This window comes from Berghia stephanieae, chromosome 10 (genome assembly GCF_034508935.2).
Source record: "Berghia stephanieae isolate SIO BIC M18660-M18661 chromosome 10, UCSD_Bste_1.3, whole genome shotgun sequence".
Taxonomy (NCBI): domain Eukaryota; kingdom Metazoa; phylum Mollusca; class Gastropoda; order Nudibranchia; family Aeolidiidae; genus Berghia; species Berghia stephanieae.
The window spans coordinates 15,860,178-15,874,784 of NC_088369.1; the positions used below are offsets into that span (position 1 = coordinate 15,860,178).

Genomic DNA, 14,607 nt, shown 5'->3' on the forward strand with positions numbered 1-14,607 from the left:
TATAAACTCAACACAAGTCTGATATTTCTGGCTATAAATTCAATTTTAAACATCTTGACCAACTGACTTAATACCGTTTTGAGGCGAAGGGTCACAAATACAGTAAGAGGTAAGGACAAAAATGAATATATAAGAACTTTAAAAAAAAAAAAAAAATAAATAAATAAATAAATAAATACCACGTACGAACGTTTCGGGCTCAAAACCAATCTTCAACTGATAACAAAAAATAAACCAAGTAAATTTGTTCACACGCCACTTTGAATTTGAGTACAGACTGCAGAAGAGTAGAAAATTATCGCTTTTTTATAGAGCAATATCCACTAAACATGCTCTAAGCGGTTTACAAAGGGTCATTGACTAACAGCAACACTTAACAACACGTAGAACGAGACCTGACGCCTGCTTGACGATATATATATATATATATATATATATATATATATATATATATATATATATATATATATTACATTTCTTTCCCGACAAAGACAACGCTATTAAACGCCCAGGTACTCATTTCACACCTGAGTACGGTGAGAGAAGAATGTGAGTAAAGAGCCTAGCTATCTTTAGCCCAAGAGAAGCAAGCGTCTAAAAAAATCGGATTTCATGAACGCTTTCTAGTCTCTGACTAGCCAGTCACTTGCCTAGAAGTGGGCGTTGTAAGGACGGTGACTAATTCGGCTATTTTGTGCGGGTAACATCACATCTCTACTACATGAAGATAGGAAAGATAGTCACGCCTTCATTCTTACAACGCAAAAGATTTCCAAATTGGAAATTACTTACTTACTTATCCGAACCAGCGACCACCTGAGCTCTAGCCCTTCGGTCTTGTGCCATGACGTAGAAGTTAGACGTCTTTTGTAGTTGTTCCAGGTGACTATAAAGTGTGTTACTGATGCTTGGATTTGGAAATTAATAACACACATGATACTGACTGTCGACTGTTATAAATTGCAATAATATCCATCGTCGACCGTCAATTCTATAATTTGGAACAATGGCAGTTTCATCGAGACAAGACAACCGAACACCGATATTGACACTCAAAGAAATTAAACCAAAACCAAATAATTACACAAAATAGAAAGTGTGTTCTGATTAATCACATTATTTCAGTCAATTGCAATGTCAACAGAATAACTTTTTTCTCCACTATACTTTCTAATCATTTGTTGTTCTTTGACGCAAACCCTTTGATTTCGGAGTCTTTCAGTCACTCTCAATGACCGAGCGGGTAGAATCGGGGTTTTTGTTCTTAGTTTTTACTCACAAAATTGTGTACTTTCGACGATCTGCACTTATCTTATAATTTTTTAAAGCCAGTGTCAATGGCAACAGGACACTTTTTGCCTCATCATTCGTAACCGACGTATTTTCTTTTCAAAGCGAAGCGCACTAACCCTAACTAAAAATAGCTGCTATTTTGTTGATGTTATGACGTCACCTAGTAACTAGACTCAGACTAAATCATGAAGTCTTGTTTCGGCAAATGACTAACACTTAGTCCGAAGGTGCCGTGATTTTAGTCCCGGACTTGCTTAGTCAGCTCATAATATGAGATCCGATTTTTTTTCAAAGTCATTTATTTACTAAAGTCAGAGATTGTCAGAGACTAAGCGCTAGTTCGAGTTCATGAAGACAGGCCCTTGTCACGTTAATCTCTGCTCATTGCAGTTTAACGAGAATCAGATATTATAGTATCATGTACTTACCACATTTATACCGTTACAACAACACTTATGTCGCCGTTTGTGACAAAGTTGGGTCATCGCCATTATTGATGGGCTAAAAATACCACAAAGTTTAACATCCAGGGCGTGAGACAGCCCGGTTTTATCGAAATATTATCAGTATTATTATTATTAGCTTCTTTGCGATTCTGTTCTTGAACAATCCTTAAAGCCTCCAACGACGGAAATTCACACATATGGCCAACATCAATGCGTAGCCGCGAATTTCCTAAACAACTTCCGTTCCAGCGTTTATGACAACTTGATGAAGACAAAAATGGGAATAACACAAAACAAACGAGTAAACACGAAATATGTTATATATAATAAAAAAAAAAACCCCAACATACATAACGTATTTCGTGTTTACTTGAAGAAGGCCAAAGGCCGAAACATCGTTTGTTTTGTTCTGTGTCACATTTACTCACTTTATCTTTCTCTCCATCTTATTGGCTCATTTAGGCACCTCTAGTTTTTGTGAGAAAGTCGCATTGACTGACGTGTTCTTATACTTTGGAGGGCTGAGTATTGACTGCAATAGGATTCAGTAGTCTGATGTCACGCCGCCCGGCAACGGCGGCCATCTTGGTTATAAACAAATAAAATCATTACTTTTTATTCTTCATGCTGGCTAGAACTTTTCATATGCTTTGTGATCAGAATGTGTAAAAGTCAAAAGATGATCAAATTTATGGGTTTATTTCCTCTGGATACGCTTTTTTGCTCGTCGGAGAAATATTTCATACGGGCGTCCGCCATTGTTCCGATAGTTTAGAGTCAGTGTTACTAAGTTACGATGCGTCATTAGGAAGGAAGTGACGTTACGACTGTTGAAGAGTATTATGGTCTTGTTTCAACATTGTTGGACAATATTTTGTGGTGGTTTGAGAGTATTTCCATTGCGACAATGAGCCTATATAAAAGGGAATACCACAAAACAAACGACACTTCAACCTTCTTCAAGTAAACTCGAAATATGTTATGCATAGATAATAAAAAAACATATATTATAACATCTTCCGTGTTAACTTGAAGAAGGCCAAAGGCCGAAACGTCGTTTGTTTTGTTCTGTGTTGTTCCCTCATATATATATATATATATATATATATATATATATATATATATATGAGTCACATTTACTCACTTTATCTTTCTGTCCATCTTATTGGCGTATAGGGAATGAGATGAGCGGAAGCGTAGCGTCCCTTGATTGGACGTCACCGGCGAAGAAGTTATTAGAGAGAGAACGTCATTATGGTTCGCGCATGCATCTCTCGTCCTTGCTTCCTGTGAAACCGCGCGGTTAGTTAAATAGTTTCTCAGCGATCTTTAAGTTGACATTCTCTCTGTAAGGTGACGTCCAATCAAGGGACGCTACTCTTCCACTAATCTCATTCCCTATTTAGACACCTCTAGTTTTTGTAGGTCGCCTTGACCGGCGTGTTCTTATGCTTTGCACGGCTGAGTACCGACTGCAATAGGCTTCAACAGTCGTGACGTCACTTCCCTCGTAATGACGCATCGTAACTTAGTAACTGGTTCTAAACTATCGGAACAATGGCGGACGCCCTTATGAAATACTCCTCCGACGAGCATAAAAGTGTATCCAGAGGAGAAAAACATTATAAATCTAATCATGTTTTAAAACATTTATACATTCTGATCACATGACATGTGAAAAAGTTCTAGCCAGCTTGAGGAATAAAAAGTACCGATTTTCTTTGTGTAGAACCAAACTGCTCTTTGCTGAGTGGACGTGACATCAGACTATTGGTCTTGTTTTAAGATTATTGTAATGGACAATATTTTGTGTTGGTTTGGGAGTATTTCCATTACAACATTGGCCTATAACAATTTGGGTTATCAGACCTGAAAAAACCCCCAACAAAATCAAACCCAAAACAAACCAACAAACAGAAAAAAAAGTACGAATAGATATAACAGTGCTGATGGTGACAAAAAGGGAAAAAGGAGGAAAATTATGAATGGTTTTATTTACGCCACATGTTTACTTCACTAACTCCCATTGTTAGAGCCATTGAGATGATAAACTACTCTAGCTATCTTCTGGATAGTGGGGAAGCTGCACCAGTTTGTTCCACCACAAATCAAATCTCTCAAAGCCAAAAAATTTGATTGAGGAAAATGTCATTTTTTTAAAGGAGGAAATTCCTCCTCTGACACAAAAATCGCGGATTTCCGCGGATCCGAGGAAAACCATCAGCACCGATATAAGAAAACTGAGGTACCAATGTACCCTTATTTGCAGGTCTGATAATCCAATTGTCTTGATTGACTCATTGTTGTATTGGAAATCTCAACAACAACAAAAATTACGCAAAATATATTATATTGTTCACTACAACAATGTTAAACTAGGCCAGGCCCATAAGCGGGTTCGAATGTCAGACCTGCATAATATATGTACACGTCGAGATGTACTTTTACTATTATCCGCTAGAAATCAGTTCCGGTTGTGTCGTTTAGGTTGTGTCAAAGTTCATAGGTCACAGTTCATTGCAATACTTGTGTGATTTATTGCTCTCAAAAGGTTAAAGGAGACAGTCAATATATGTAACTTGTCGGTGGAGATCACAACATTGACAGGTCAACTAACACCTTTTGTGTGGCTATGTTGGTCTTGTAGTATGACACTCGCTTCGGATCGGAAGGTCCTGGGTTCGAGCCAGCCTCGCTTGGCGCATGCGCATAGTTGAGTCCTTGGAAAAAAGGCTCTTTACTCAAATTCTCTCACCGTAGGTACTCAGGTGTAAAATGAGTACTTGGCCGTTAAACCACGTTGTCTCTATCGGGGAAAAAACAACATTAATTGTAATATCGCCGAACAGGCGTCATGTCTCGTTCTACATGTTACATGTTGCTGTTGGTTAGGGGCCCCTTGTAAAGCGCTTTGAGCACATTTAGTGGATATTGTATTATATGAAAGCTCATTTTGAATTATTTTGTTTAAACTTAATCCTTTTACAATGAAACATGATAAAATGCCAAACTCCATAAATCATTTTCTTTTCTCATTTTGGCCAGAAATGTTTTCCTTCAAATTTCGTTTGATTAAGAAGACCCTTGACAGCACTTATCAAAATTACAAAATCATATTTAAAAGAAACAAAAAAAAAAAATAAAAAAAATAAAACAAAACAAAACAAAAACAAACAAAACAAACAAAAGAAACAAACAAATAAACCCCCCCCCCCACAAAAAACGTGAAGTTTTATATAGCGCAATATCCAATTAACGTGCTCAAAGCGCTTTACAAAAAGATCCCTAACCAACAGCAACACGAAACATGTAGAACGAGTTGGTAGAGCACTCGCTTCACACACAAAGGAACCGAGATTGATCCCGGGTGCAGCTGATTTTTTTTTCTGACCTCCGCCCCCCCCCCCCCAACGCCGTTTTCCACCCAGCAGTGAATGGGTAGCTGGGTCTGTTAGATCTGGCGGAAAGTACTTTGCGATAGACTAGCGTCCTATCCAAAGGATAGCAAGTAATTGTTATTGTTCGTTTCACGCTATAGGAACCGGTATAAACTCCGGTTTCATGGGCTGAAGGATTACTTTTTATTTTTTTTTTTTTTGCTCTGAAGGAACAAAAAAACCCACGTATTCAAAAAATTTGGCCAGAAAACTCGTCCTTCAAATATCTATCGATTAAAATTGTGACCTTCATTTTGGAAAAAAAAGAAAAAAAAAACTCTTAAAAAAAGGGACTTCGGGAAGTCATAGGTTTGAGAGTTTCTTGCCAAATTATTTTTATACGCGATTCTCTTACCCCCCAACCCCCCTCCCCCCCCCCCCCCCCCCCCCCCCCCCCCCCCCTACATCCCGCCTTTCCAGATTATGCAGTGTGAATGTCGTCTTTTATGCATCCGATTGTCACCGGGTTTATCCAACGTAAATCTCATGATTCATTCAGCGATTGCATTCTTAATCCCAACAGATGATTTTGTAGTTTTTGTCTGAAATTTCGGACATTGATTGTATGCATTGGAAATCCCCATCCTCTCCCTCTCTCTCTCAGACATCTTAGCAGTGTTCGTGTTGTCAGAATACATAATGTGTGCGGTGTGTCTTTTTTACGAAACCCGCCGAAACCCGCCGAAACCCGCCGAAACCCGCCGAAACCCGACGAAACCCGACGAATCCCGACAAAGTTATGGGAAGTAGGTGGCTGTGGGGAGTGAACCTAGAACTCAGGGAAGTGTACACCATTGGGGAGTGAACCTGGGACTGGGTTTCGGCGGGTTTCGTAAAAAAGAACCAGTGCTTTTTTACGAAACCCGCCGAAACCCGCCGAAACCCGGCGAAACCCGACAATATCCAGCAAAGTTATGGGAAGTAGACAACTGTGGGGAGTGAACCCGATACTCAGGGAAGTGTACACCAGTCGGGAGTGAACCTGAGACTAAGGTTATCGGCCGGTTTCGGCGGGTTTCGTAAAAAAGAATTAGTGCTTTATTACGAAACCCGCCGAAACCCGCCGAAACCCGACAATATCCGGCAAAGTTATGGGATTTTGGCAACAGTGGGGGGTGATCCTGGGAGTCAGGGAATTGCACACCAGTGGGGAGTTAACCTGGGACTGTGTAAAAAGGATATCAGTGGGAAATAAACCTGGGACTAAAGGGAGATGGGTACCATTGAAAGTTGAAGCCGGATATGGGAGTTGAGTACCAGAGGAGAATGAACCTGACACTATAGAAGGTGGGCGCCAGTGGGGAGTGAACCTGGGACTCAGGGAATTTCACACCAGTGGGGAGTTAACCTGGGACTCTGTAAAAAGGATATCAGTGGGAAATAAACCTGGGACTAAAGGGAGATGGATACCATTGAAAGTTGAAGCCGGATATGAGAGTTTGGTACCAGAGGAGAATGAACCTGACACTATAGGAGGTGGGCGCCAGTGAGGAGTGAACCTGGGACTATGTAAACAGGATATCAGTGGGAAATAAACCTGGGACTAAAGGGAGGTGGATACCATTGGGAGTTGAAGCCGGATTTGGGAGTTGGGTACCAGAGGAGAGAGAAACCTGACACTATAGGAGGTGGGCGCCAGTGGGGAGTGAACCTGGGACTATGTAAAAAGGATATCAGTGGGAAATAAACCTGGGACTAAAGGGAGATGAATACCATTGAAAGTTGAAGCCGGATATGAGAGTTTGGTACCAGAGGAGAATAAACCTGACACTATAGGAGGTGGGCGCCAGTGGGGAGTGAACCTGGGACTATGTAAACAGGATATCAGTGGGAAATAAACCTGGGACTAAAGGGAGGTGGATACCATTGGGAGTTGAAGCCGGATTTGGGAGTTGGGTACCAGAGGAGAGAGAAACCTGACACTTTATGAGGTGGGCGCCAGTGGGGAGTGAACCTGGGACAATGTAAAAAGGATAGCAGTAGAAAATAAACCTGGGACTAAAGGGAGATGGACACCATTGAAAGTTGAAGCCGGATATGGGAGTTTGGTACCAGAGGAGAATGAGCCTGACACTATAGGGGGTGGGCGCCAGTGGGGAGTGAACCTGGGACTATGTAAAAAGGATATCAGTAGGAAATAAACCAGGGACTAAAGGGAAATGGATACCATTGGGAGTTGAAGCCGGATATGGGAGTTGAGTACCAGAGGAGAATGAACCTGACACTTTAGGAGGTGGGCGCCAGTGGGGAGTGAACCTGGGACAATGTAAAAAGGATAGCAGTAGAAAATAAACCTGGGACTAAAGGGAGATGGACACCATTGAAAGTTGAAGCCGGATATGGGAGTTTGGTACCAGAGGAGAATGAACCTGACACTATAGGGGTGGGCGCCAGTGGGGAGTGAACCTGGGACTATGTAAAAAGGATATCAGTAGGAAATAAACCTGGGACTAAAGGGAAATGGATACCATTGGGAGTTGAAGCCGGATATGAGAGTTTGGTACCAGAGGAGAATGAACCTGACACTATAGGGGGTGGGCGCCAGTGGGGAGTGAACCTGGGACTATGTAAACAGGATATCAGTGGGAAATAAACCTGGGACTAAAGGGAGGTGGATACCATTGGGAGTTGAAGCCGGATTTGGGAGTTTGGTACCAGAGGCGAATGAACCTGACACTATAGGGGGTGGGCGCCAGTGGGGAGTGAACCTGGGACTATGTAAAAAGGATATCAGTAGGAAATAAACCTGGGACTAAAGGGATATGGACACCATTGAAAGTTGAAGCCGGATATGGGAGTTTGGTACCAGAGGAGAATGAGCCTGACACTATAGGGGGTGTGCGCCAGTGAGGAGTGAACCTGGGACTATGTAAACAGGATATCAGTGGGAAATAAACCTGGGACTAAAGGGAGATGAATACCATTGAAAGTTGAAGCCGGATATGAGAGTTTGGTACCAGAGGAGAATGAACCTGACACTATAGGAGGTGGGCGCCAGTGGGGAGTGAACCTGGGACTATGTAAAAAGGATATCAGTAGGAAATAAACCTGGGACTAAAGGGAGGTGGATACCATTGGGAGTTGAAGCCCGATTTGGGAGTTGGGTACCAGAGGAGAGAGAAACCTGACACTATAGGAGGTGGGCGCCAGTGGGGAGTGAACCTGGGACTCTGTAAAAAGGATATCAGTGGGAAATAAACCTGGGACTAAAGGGAGTCCCTGGTTTATTTCCTACTGATATCCTTTTTACATAGTCCCAGGTTCACTCCCCACTGGCGCCCACCCCCTATAGTGTCAGGCTCATTCTCCTCTGGTACCAAACTCTCATATCCGGCTTCAACTTTCAATGGTATTCATCTCCCTTTAGTCCCAGGTTTATTTCCCACTGATATCCTTTTTACATAGTCCCAGGTTCACTCCCCACTGGCGCCCACCTCCTATAGTGTCAGGTTTCTCTCTCCTCTGGTACCCAACTCCCAAATCCGGCTTCAACTCCCAATGGTATCCACCTCCCTTTAGTCCCAGGTTTATTTCCCACTGATATCCTGTTTACATAGTCCCAGGTTCACTCCCCACTGGCGCCCACCCCCTAAAGTGTCAGGTTTCTCTCTCCTCTGGTACCCAACTCCCAAATCCGGCTTCAACTCCCAATGGTATCCACCTCCCTTTAGTCCCAGGTTTATTTCCTACTGATATCCTTTTTACATAGTCCCAGGTTCACTCCCCACTGGCGCCCACCCCCTATAGTGTCAGGTTCATTCTCCTCTGGTACCAAACTCCCATATCCGGCTTCAACTTTCAATGGTGTCCATCTCCCTTTAGTCCCAGGTTTATTTTCTACTGCTATCCTTTTTACATTGTCCCAGGTTCACTCCCCACTGGCGCCCACCTCCTAAAGTGTCAGGTTCATTCTCCTCTGGTACCAAACTCTCATATCCGGCTTCAACTCCCAATGGTATCCATTTCCCTTTAGTCCCTGGTTTATTTCCTACTGATATCCTTTTTACATAGTCCCAGGTTCACTCCCCACTGGCGCCCACCCCTATAGTGTCAGGCTCATTCTCCTCTGGTACCAAACTCCCATATCCGGCTTCAACTTTCAATGGTGTCCATCTCCCTTTAGTCCCAGGTTTATTTTCTACTGCTATCCTTTTACATTGTCCCAGGTTCACTCCCCACTGGCGCCCACCTCCTAAAGTGTCAGGTTTCTCTCTCCTGGTACCCAACTCCCAAATCCGGCTTCAACTCCCAATGGTATCCACCTCCCTTTAGTCCCAGGTTTATTTCCTACTGATATCCTTTTTACATAGTCCCAGGTTCACTCCCCACTGGCGCCCACCCCCTATAGTGTCAGGTTCATTCTCCTCTGGTACCAAACTCCCATATCCGGCTTCAACTTTCAATGGTGTCCATCTCCCTTTAGTCCCAGGTTTATTTTCTACTGCTATCCTTTTTACATTGTCCCAGGTTCACTCCCCACTGGCGCCCACCTCCTAAAGTGTCAGGTTCATTCTCCTCTGGTACTCAACTCCCATATCCGGCTTCAACTCCCAATGGTATCCATTTCCCTTTAGTCCCAGGTTTATTTCCCACTGATATCCTGTTTACATAGTCCCAGGTTCACTCCTCACTGGCGCCCACCCCCTATAGTGTCAGGTTCATTCTCCTCTGGTACCAAACTCCCAAATCCGGCTTCAACTCCCAATGGTATCCACCTCCCTTTAGTCCCAGGTTTATTTCCCACTGATATCCTGTTTACATAGTCCCAGGTTCACTCCCCACTGGCGCCCACCTCCTATAGTGTCAGGTTTATTCTCCTCTGGTACCAAACTCTCATATCCGGCTTCAACTCCCAATGGTATCCATTTCCCTTTAGTCCCAGGTTTATTTCCTACTGATATCCTTTTTACATAGTCCCAGGTTCACTCCCCACTGGCGCCCACCCCCTATAGTGTCAGGTTCATTCTCGTCTGGTACCAAACTCCCAAATCCGGCTTCAACTCCCAATGGTATCCACCTCCCTTTAGTCCCAGGTTTATTTCCCACTGATATCCTGTTTACATAGTCCCAGGTTCACTCCCCACTGGCGCCCACCCCCTATAGTGTCAGGTTCATTCTCCTCTGGTACCAAACTCTCATATCCGGCTTCAACTTTCAATGGTATCCATCTCCCTTTAGTCCCAGGTTTATTTCCCACTGATATCCTTTTTACAGAGTCCCAGGTTAACACCCCACTGGTGTGAAATTCCCTGAGTCCCAGGTTCACTCCCCACTGGCGCCCACCTTCTATAGTGTCAGGTTCATTCTCCTCTGGTACTCAACTCCCATATCCGGCTTCAACTTTCAATGGTACCCTCTCCCTCTAGTCCCAGGTTTATTTCCACTGATATCCTTTTTACACAGTCCCAGGTTAACTCCCCACTGGTGTGCAATTCCCTGACTCCAGGATCCACCCCCCACTGTTGCCAAAATCCCATAACTTTGCCGGATATTGTCGGGTTTCGGCGGGTTTCGGCGGGTTTCGTAATAAAGCACTAATTCTTTTTTACGAAACCCGCCGAAACCGGCCGATAACCTTAGTCTCAGGTTCACTCCCGACTGGTGTACACTTCCCTGAGTATCGGGTTCACTCCCCACAGTTGTCTACTTCCCATAACTTTGCTGGATATTGTCGGGTTTCGCCGGGTTTCGGCGGGTTTCGGCGGGTTTCGTAAAAAAGCACTGGTTCTTTTTTACGAACCCGCCGAAACCCAGTCCCAGGTTCACTCCCCAATGGTGTACACTTCCCTGAGTTCTAGGTTCACTCCCCACAGCCACCTACTTCCCATAACTTTGTCGGGATTCGTCGGGTTTCGTCGGGTTTCGGCGGGTTTCGGCGGGTTTCGGCGGGTTTCGGCGGGTTTCGGCGGGTTTCGGCGGGTTTCGTAAAAAAGACACACCCTAATGTGTGTATTATAATTTTTGACAAGGATTAATGATGGGCAATAATCGGTAATGGGCAGTATCGATTCTGATTTCGAAACATGTAATTCGTCTATATAAGGAAAAATAACCTATTTCAAAGAATTGTGACAACTTCTTCTTCTTCTTCTTCTTCTTCTTCTTCTTCTTCTTCTTCTTCTTCTTCTTCTTCTTCTTCTTCTTCTTCTTCTTCTTCTTCTCCTTCTCCTTCTCCTTCTTCTTCTCCTTCTCCTTCTTCTTCTTCTTCTTCTTCTTCTTCTTCTTCTTCTTCTTCTTCTTCTTCTTCTTCTTCTTCTTCTTCTTCTTCTTCTTTTTCTTCTTCTACTTCTCCTTCTCCTTCTCCTTCTCTTCTCTTCTTCTTCTTCTTCTTCTTTCTTCTTCTTCTTCTCTTCTTCTTCTTCTTCTTCTTCTTCTTCTTCTTCTTCTTTCTTCTTCTTCTTCTTCTTCTTCTCTTCTTCTCTTCTTCTTCTTCTTCTTCTTCTTCTTCTTCTTTCTTCTTCTTCTTTTCTTCTTTTTCTTCTTTCTTCTCTTCTTCTTCTTCTTTCTCTTCTTCTTCTTCTTCTTTCTTTCTTTCTTCTTCTTTCTTTTCTTCTTTTCTTCTTCTTCTTTCTCCTTTCCTTCTTATCTTCCTTTCTTCTTTTCTTTCTTCTTCTTCTTTCTTCTTTCTTCTCTTCTTTCTTTCTTCTTCTTCTCTTTCTGTCTTTCCTCTCTTCTCTCTTTACTTTCTCCTTTCTTCTTCTCTCTTTCTTCTTCCTTCTTCTTCTCTTCTTCTTCTTTCTTTCTTCTTCTTCTCTTTTCTTTCTCTCTTCTCTTCTTTCTTTCTTCTTTTCTTTCTTCTTCTTTTCTTCTTCCTTCTTCTTCTTTCTCTTCTTTCTTCTTCTTCTTCTTTTCTTTCTTCTTTTTCTTTCTTTTTTTCTTTTTCTTTCTTCTTTCTTCTCTTCTCTTCTTTCTTTCTTCATTCTTTCTATCTTCTTCTTTTTTTCTTTCTTCTCTTTCCTTCTTTCTTCTTTCTTTCTTCTTTTCTTCTTTTCTTCTCTTTCTTCTTCTTTCTTCTTTTCTTCTCTTCTTCTTCTTCTCTTTCTTCTTTCTCTTTTCTTCTTTTCTTCTTTTTTCTTTCTTTCTTTCTTCTTCTTCCTTCTTCTCTCTTCTTCTTTCTTCTTCTTCTTTTCTTCTTCTTTCTTCTTCTTCTTCTTCTTTTCTTCTATCTCTTCTTTCTTTCTTTCTTTCTTTCTTCTTCTTCATCTTCTTCTTTCTTCTCTTTTCTTTCTCTTTTCTTTCTTCTTTTTCTTTCTTCTTCTTCTTCTTCTCTTTCTTTTCTTTTCTTCTCTTTCTTTTCTCTTTCTTCTTCTTCTTTCTCTCTTCTTCTTCTTCTTCTCTTCCTCTTCTCTTCTTCTTCTTTCTTCTTCTTTCTTCTTTTTCTCTTCTTTCTTCTTCTTCTTTTCTTCTCTTTTTCTTCTTCTTCTTTCTTTTCTCTTCTTCTTCTTCTTCTTTCTTCTTCTTCTCTTTCTTCTTTCTTTCTTTTTCTTCTTTCTTCTTCTTCTTCTTCTTTCTCTCTTTCTTCTTTCTTCTTTTTTCTTCTTCTTTCTTCTCTTCTTCTTCTTTCTTCTTCTTTCTTCTCTTCTTTTCTCTCTTTTCTTCTCTTCTTTTCTTCTTCTTCTTTTTCTTTCCCTTTTTTTCTTTCCTTTCTTTTCTCTTCTCTTCTTCTTCTTCTTTTCTCTTCTTCTTCTTCTTTCTTTTCTTTCCTCTTTTCTTCTTCTTCTCTTCTTCTTTCTTCCTCTTTCTTTTCTTTTCTCTTCTTCTTCTCTTCTTTTTCTTCTCTTCTTTTTCTTCTTCTCTTCTTCTTTTTCTTCTCTTCTTTCTTTTCTTCTCTTCTCTTCTTCTTTCTCTTCTTCTCTTTTCTCTTCTCTTCTTCTTCTTCTTCTCTTCTTTCTCTTCTTCTTTCTTCTTCTTTCTTTTTTCTTTCTTCTTTCTTCTTCTTCTTCTTCTTCTTCTTTTTCTTCTTCTTTCTTCTTCTTCTTCTTCTTCTTTCTTCTTTCTTCTCTTTCTTTCTCCTTCTTCTTTCTTCTTCTTTCTTCTTTCTTCTTTCTTTCTTTCTTCTTCTTCTTCTTCTTCCTTTTCCTCTTTTCTTTTCTTTCTTCTTCTTCTCTTCTTCTTTTCTCTCTTCTTTCTTCTCTTTCTTCTTTTCTCTTTCTTCTTCTTTCTTCTTTCTTCTTCTTCTTCTTCTTTCTTCTCTTTCTTCTTCCTCTTCTTCTCTTTTCTCTTCTTTCTCTTCTTCTTTCTCTTCTTCTCTTCTTCTTTCTTCTTTCTTCTCTTTTCTTCTCTCTTCCTTCTTTCTCTTCTTTTCTTCTTCTTCTTCTTTTCTTCTTCTTCCTTCTTCTTTCTTCTTTTCTTTTTCTTCTTCTTCTTTCTCTTCTTCTCTTTTTTCTTCTTCTTCTTTTCTCTTCTTCTTCTTCTCTTCTCTTCTCTTCTCTTCTTCTTCTTTTCTTTTCTTTCTTCTTTTCTTCTCTCTTTCTTCTTTCTCTTCTTCTCTTCTTCTTCTCTTCTTCTTCTTCTCTTCTTCTCTTCTTCTTCTTCTTTCTTCTTTCTTCTTTTCTTCTTCTCTCTTCTTCTTCTTCTTCTTCTTTCTTCTTCTTCTTTCTTTTCTTCTTCTTCTTTTCTTTCTCTTCTTTTCTTCTTTCTTTTCTTCTCTTCTCTTCTTCTTCTCTTCTACTTCTTTTCTTGTACTTTCTTCATCTTTTTCTTTTTCTTTCTTTTCTTCTTCTTCTTTTCTTCTTCTTCTTCCTTCTTCTTTTCTTTTCTTCTCTTCTTCTCTTCTTTCTTCTTCTTCTTCTTCTTTTCTTCTTCTCTTCTCTCTTCTTTCTCTTTTTTCTATTCTTTTCTTCTTTTTTCTCTTTCTTCTTTCTTATTCTTCTTCTTATTCTTTCTTTCTTTCATTTCTTCTTCTTCTTCTCTTCTTTTCTCTTTCTCTTTCTTTTCTCTTCTTCTCTTCTCTTGCTTCTCTTTCTTTTTCTCTTCTTCTTCTTCTCTTCTTCTTCTTTTCTCTTCTCTTCTTTCTCTTCTCTCTTCTTTCTTTCTTTCTTTTCTTTTCTCTTTTTTTCTCTTCTTTTCTTTTCTTCTTTCTTCTTCTTCTTTATTCTTCTTCTTTCTCTACTTTTTTTCTTTTCTTTGTTCTCTCTTCTTCTTTCCTTCTCTTCTTCTTCTTTCTTCTTTTCTTCTCTTCTTTCTTCTTTTCTTCTTTCTTCTTTCTTCTCTTCTCTTCTTCTTCTTCTTCTTCTCTTCTTCTTCATTCTTCTTCTTCTTCTTCTTCTTCTCTTCTTCTCTTCTTCTTCTTCTTCTTCTTCTTCTTCTTCTTCTTCTTCTTCTTCTTCTTCTTCTTCTTCTTCTTCTTTTCTTCTTCTTCTTCTTCTTCTTCTTCTTCTTCTTTCTTCTTCTTCTTCTTCTTCTTTTCTTCTTCTTCTTCTTCTTACTTC

General features: G+C 40.7%; 1 protein-coding gene across 2 annotated transcripts in view; it reads left to right on the top strand.

Moving 5' to 3' along the window:
• LOC144980717 (uncharacterized) overlaps window positions 1-14,607 on the top strand; it is an 81,542-nt gene that overhangs the window by 61,139 nt on the left and 5,796 nt on the right. The window lies entirely within an intron of this gene.